Source organism: Asparagus officinalis, chromosome 4 (genome assembly GCF_001876935.1).
Source record: "Asparagus officinalis chromosome 4, Aspof.V1, whole genome shotgun sequence".
NCBI lineage: Eukaryota > Viridiplantae > Streptophyta > Magnoliopsida > Asparagales > Asparagaceae > Asparagus > Asparagus officinalis.
Window position 1 is genome coordinate 83413649 of NC_033797.1, and position 7159 is coordinate 83420807.

A 7159-nucleotide genomic window follows, 5' to 3' on the forward strand; every position below is an offset into this window, starting at 1 on the left:
ACCTACAATAATTTTTTTGTGTTTTTTAATTTTACATTTTTAAGATAATTTTTATTATTTACCTAACTAATTAATTTTTTGGATTTTGATTGTACTAAATTGCAGATTCATTATTCGAACATCTTCATCCTCAACTGCAACCATCGCCGACATCCTCCACCTCCTTGAAAGGTTTTTAGTCTTCACTTATTTCTAGTTTTTAGTTCTTTATTATTATAAAATTATTATGTAATTAATGTTATTGATTATTCATAATGATGTAAATGTAGTTATCCTAAACCTAAATGACCTAATTTTAACTCTAATTTCATAAAAATATAATATTACCCTAATCCTAACCTTAATATCGTAATAATCCAACAATAACCAATACTATTCATGCCCTACTAAAACTGAACTTAAATGCTACCATAATGCTAATTATATTAGTGTGATATATAACACAAAAATATATTATATATCCATTATAGGTGAATAAAAAATTAGTTAACAATAGGCATAGATCCCCGTCTAATAATTACTACCAATTTTTTTGGAGTTATAATATAAAATAGACGACTCAAATTTTGGTATGGAATTTAATTCTATACCGAAAATGATTGTTTACCTTATATTATAATTAGAAAGAATTGGTACGTAACTATTGGATTTGTCCAGCTCGGACGGGTTAGGAATATAGTAGTGCGCACATCTAACTTTGTATACTTTGTGCATTTTTGTTTCTAGAAAATTTTGGTTGCACGTACTCGTTGTTCTCTGTGTACAATAAGCATATGTTGTTATGCATTTCGGTCTATTATTTACCGATTTTGGTCTATTACCGATACGCAAAATAACATCCGCATAGTGTACTCAGAGAACAACGGGTAGGTGCTGCTGAAAATTTCTAGAAATAAAAATGTGCAAAGAAGTATTCAAAATTAGATGTAAGCACTACTATATTTTTAATAGGATAGAAGCCTTCCTATGATAGCCAAGAAAGTTTTTGCCTAACCTATTGTTTGTTGAAATGTAGACAATGAAGATTATTATATAGATAGTGTTTAGCCCAATTTAGTACATCAATGACAATTATAAAAGAGAAATTTTACCTACTTAGTATTCACATAAATCAACTGTAGTATGCGTGGATTGATATAAAACAATGACAATTATCAAAATACTTTATGAGATATTAAGATAATTAATAATTATACTTAATATACAGATGAGAGAAGTTCCTAACAAGTCGTGGATTGATATTCCTATTATGAAAAGAAGAGCGGGAAGTGACACTCAATATCGTGAAGGATGGGAAGCATTCCTTGAGTATGCGTATGCGAATCCGAGGAAATTAGAGAATGATTTGTTGTTTTATCCATGTAGCATTTGCAGAAATAGGGGTTTTGTGGATAGAGTTACTATACGAAAACATTTAGAAAGATGAGGATTTGATAAAAAAATACAAATATTGGAGATTTCACAGAGAAGACGAAGATATTGTACCAGCCGATGGTAATATAAACCTAAGAATAGACGATACCCATGCAATGTTCAATGATATTTGCGGTAGTTACAGAAGTTGCAGAAGTTCTGGAGGTTCTCGAAGTTCCCGAAGATGCAGAAGGTGTCGAAAATGCTGAAGATATGCGTGATACCGATGCCTTTAAAAGTTTAATAAAGTTATTGGAAGATTTTATTGTCGTTTATTCTTCAATTGAAGCTTATAAAGACCCTTAGCAGATTGGCAGATAAATATTTTCACATGCTTCTTAATTTACTACGCAAGGTAATTCCGGATGGAGAGAATGACATACCAGAAAAGTGTTATGATACAAATAAAATTGTTGGCGCTCTCGGTTTAGATTATAATAAAATCAATTCGTGTCCTAATGATTGTATCATGTATTATAAGGATAATGAGAAGCTTGAGGAATGTCCAAAGTGTGGAGTGTCGTTGGAGAAAGAATACACGCACTTCAACATGAAAGATAGATGAGTCAATTAAGCAGCAGAAGAAAATTCCAGCGAAGGTGCTCCAACATTTTCCCTTGGTGCCAAGGTTACAAAGGTTGTATATGGCAAAAGACACAGCTAAAAACATGTGATGGCATAAGGAAGGACACGTAGTTGATGGTAAACTCAGGCATCTAGCAGATGCAGATGCATGGGAGCATGTGGATCAATCTTTTTCCTGGTTTTCCATAAAGTACAGGAATGTTAGACTTGATCTATCTAGTGGCGGATTCATCTCGTTTGGCATTATGAGTTCAAGATGGTCTACTTGGCCAATTGTGTTAATACCTTATAATTTGCCACCTAGACTTTGTATGAAGCAATCGTATATGATCATTTCATTGCTGATACCAGGCAAACACTCACCCGGTAATGACATAGATGCGTTTATGGGGCCGTTAATTGATGAGTTAAAACTTCTCTGGGATGAGGGTGTAAAACCCCAAAATTTTGAATATTTTATGATAAATAATAATAAATATTTTATATATTTATAAATAACATATTATGATGTTTGAGTATACTAAGAATTGATTTGAGATCAATTCAATGTATATATGTATATATATATAAGAGCAAATGCACAAATCATGCTCGATGTATAAATCTGGAAATTTATGACTAGTGGAGAAATTTTATATTTTATATACTGATACGTTGTGAATATGGAAAAACTTAAAAGACTAAAGTTGTATATATCTTCAGTATCTTTCCAACAAATCTTTAATCACCTCATTCCGAGGTCGTATGCGAAAGTTACATCCAAAATATCAAAGAGTATGTTTCTAGTCAGACTGGGTTTTCCAGGTTCGGGTTTCGGGTTTTGGGCTGTAGTTTTTCGGGTTTGCTGTCATATATACACATGTTTAAACATGAAAAACACCTCTTTTCTCCTGTATTCCCAACCCTAACAGCCTCTTTTTCCCTCTCTCAAACCCTAGTTCTTTTCTTTGGCGATTTTGAGGGATTTCAGAGGATTTTTCAGCGGGTTTTGTGCAGTGCAGCAAAAGGGATTGGTTCTCTTTCACGTGGTAGGAGTTTTTCAGCATATGAGATGAGTAACATCTCACCCAACTCTTCACCCTTTTATTTTGTACATTTTATTAAGTTTTATTCGGATTTTTCGAGCCTAAAATGTATTTTTAGTGTACAAAAGATAGATCTTTATAACTTATGAAGTGAGAATACATTATCATAATTTTCTAATGGATTACAATAGTAACCTTAACAAATTTTAGATCTGAAATTTATTAATCATGAATTAAATCATAAGTTTTTGCTTTTAAAACGTTTAAACATGTGTATATAAATGTTTAGGGTTTTGACGATATATTTACATGCTAATATTTCGTTTCATGTTGTTTTATATATGTTGATATTAGTAATATTATGCTTGGAAAATAATAATGTCACTTCTAGATTTGTTTCGAAGCAGACAAAAATCTGTGAAGGGTTTCTACCTGTTTTGGTTGATCGCCGGCACAGTTTGTGCATGTTTACTTTTGTTGTGTGCTTTAATGTGAACGAGGAGTCACCTCGAATATTTAGCATTAGAAATTATTTTTTATTATGTATCTTCATATGTGAGATGGCTTGCAGATATGTGTAATGACCGTAAAATTTTGATACTAGTTAAAATAAATTTTTGGTATTTTAAAATATTTAATTATTATTTTTAAAAGAGTATCTGTATTTTTCTTAATTTTCTAGAATTTTATATGATTTAAAAATCTGATTATATACTTATTTAAATGGTTTTGATATTTATAAATAAATTTAGTGCAATAAAAATTTTGGGGATTTATCCGTTGTGTTACTGATACTATTACGTATTATTTTAAATAATACGTCGTATTATTATTACTATTACATATTAATTCTTGTATTATGTTGAATTATTAATTACGTATTATTTGTGTAAATTATTGTATTATTTTAATTATTATGTATCAGCTGTCGTATTAGCATAACTGGTACGTTTATCATGTAGATAATTATCACATAATTATTTGATTTTAAATATAAGTAAATATATTTTTATTATTATTTATTCTCGTTTAATTATACAATATGTGTATATTTTGACTATTTCGTATCAACTGTTTTATTAGCACAACATGTACGTTTTTATTTGTAGCTAATTATTCCATAATTGGTTTAATTTTTTTAATACCCATAACTATTTATTTAATTATTTTCCTTTACATACTTGAACCCATTTGAAAATAATCCAAAATTTTGCTTCCCGTCAAACCCCCAACAACCATCCCCCTCGTCACGTTCTCTCCCTCCTTAATTTTTTCTAAGAAAACGGTTGCCCACGGGCACCGTAAACTTAGACTAAGCAGCTTATCAATCATATCCTAAATTTTTTATTATTAAATTTTTTATTTAAACCACTGCCTCTCTCTTTTCTCGTGCTCACCCTCTCTCTTCCTTTTCTCTCTTATCCTCTCCCATCAGCTCTCTTCTTCTCTCTCTCCTCCATTTCCCAAACCTCAGGTCCAGTCCTCTCTCCTCTCTCTCTCTTCTCTCTCTCTCTTCTCTCTCTCTCTCTCTCTCTCTTCTCTCTCTCTCTCTCGTTCGGAGCTCCAGCTCCGCCCCGACGCTCTCATTCGCGACTCGCCTCCATCGCCGTCAGGCCGCTGCTCCTCTCTCCAACCTCGCCCTCTGCTCATCTCTCCGACCTCGCCATCGCAGCCCCAGCGCTGCTCCGCCTCTCATACCACTCGACAGCCCGCCAGGCCTCTCCGACCGTAGACAGTTCTCCACCGAGCTCCGTCGCCCGTTAACTCCGACAGCCGCAAAGAACCCCGCGCCGAAACCGCCTCGAGCGCAGCAAAACTCCGACAGCCCCACAAACCACGACCACCTCATCCAGATCTTGCCAGCGCCCGTCGCTGAGCGTGCTCCGCAGCTCACCCGCCTGCCTGCGGCCTCCCATCGACCACCCAAGCTCCTCCTACCTGCTCTGACAGCACTTAGAGCGCCGCCTCACCCCAGGCCTTCATCTCGCACCGGCCAGCACCTCACACCTCCGGCCTCTCCTCTCCAAACCACGACAGCGGTCGTGTCGTCGCTGTCGAGCCGCCGACCAACTGCCCGTAGCCGGACAACCCTCGCCGGATTCCCACGGACGACACTCTTCAGACCTGCGTCAGATTCGAACCGCACCGTCAGCGTCGATTCGATCGACAAAACCCAAGGCAAGATCCCTATTCTTGCTCAGTATAATTTTAGAATGATTACAGATTAATTATGCATACGAACTCGTTACCCGAATAATTACTCATTACAAATATAGAACCGTCGTGAACATATTGGACTGAGAACTATAACGTAAAGAACTGTTGTGAACGAAATGGACTGTGGACCATAACGTATGACCATTCACGTTATAATACATATACTGTGATGACCTGCACGGATTTATTTGACGAATGATATTAAAAATAATATTGTGATAATAGATAGTGCAAAGATAAAATAAAATAAAATTATTTTAGATTAATTTATAATTTTAAGAATTTAATGACAAAATAATCAATTTAAGATAATTACTATTTTGGTGAAAAATCATTTTAAAATAATTATAATAAATTAATAGAATTTATTTGACAAAACAATTATTTTAGAATAATTATAAATAATTTAAAAGAATTTATTTTGGAATAAGTATCAATTTAGAATAATTTCAATAATTTAAGAAAGTTTTATAAAAGAAATTATTTTAGAACAATTATAAATATTTTTAAAAGATTTATTTTAGAAAAAGGATTATTATGAATTATTCATGATTTATGTTTCTTAATTTTAATTATGTGATATGCTATGATATTATTGTATATGATTAGTTGCATTTATTACTCTTTGTTATGCTTGAGAACCGTTAGAAATTCATGATTAGTGTGGCCTGGTGTGTCATGTTTAAGACTTAAAAACCTGTGTGTATGATAACTTAGAAAAATAAGAGAGTTGGGATGGGGAAGTTAATGTTCATGTGATCGGATAAGATTATTGATGTATCTTCCAGGCTCGCTCCCGTGGTTGGTGTCGCCATCGGGGTTGGTTTGTAGGGCTAAAGTAAAGTGTGTACATCACTTTAGTCAGTGAAATTGTTTCGTCACCCGGGTTCTGTTTGAAGTTCAGACCAGGCAGAAAACGGTTTACGTGTAGTCCTCTAGGCCACATGTGTAGCGGGATTGGATGCACGCATGGGATTTGTGAACAGTCAGTATCCGATGACAGGAGCGTTGACTCTGTGTGAGATGTGACCAGTGACCTGCTATAGAATGGCTAGATATGACCTCGTTTATTGGCTAGGTATGATTTCTTGGGAGATGTAGGCCAGTTGTGTTTCTTTTCATACATAGACCGGGATTAATATTTAATTATCTATAATTTGAGACATATGGTATATACATGAGGGTTTCCTTGTTTGGATTATTTCGCTCGACGTACTACGTCTCTTGTTGTAGATTTTTAAGTATTAATTTCATCTAGTTGTATGACCTTGTTAGTTGGATGATTGTTCTGATCGCTAGTTGCATGATCGACTTGTTACTTGATTGATTTTGTTGGATTACCAGTTGCACGTTCTTTTATCGTTTCGGTTATCGTATCATTTTCCGCTTAGGTTTTCATTCGTTCTTTTCTTTTGTGGGGTCTTGCCGTGTGCCATGCACCCTGACGTACACCTATTTTCTCTGGTGTACGTCAGACTTAGAGGAAGAACAGGTCCAACTTGGAGATACGCCAGAGCCCGGATATTCTCAGCAGGAGTGCCCTGCAGACGGAGCAGAAGGAGAAGAAGCTTAGTTATTGGTCCTCCATTTACTTTTGTGGCACCTTCCATTCTATTGATCGATGTATTTTATATTTCCTAGCATTTCTTTCAGATAGTCTTGTATAAGGGCATATTGACCCGAATATTATTCCTAGGATGACATTCAGTTATGATATGTATATTTTCTGTTCTGAGTTGTTTATTATATTCACGCTACTGTGATCGGGGACCTGTGCCTTCGTTTGTATTTCTTGACGCTTAGCATATTAGATTGAGAAGACGAGGTCTAGCACTTATCTCATCTCAGTTTAATACGTCGCGAGCTTGTTCACGTTCCGATTCCCGGATATTTTGGGAAGCGGGGCGTGACAGGTTTTA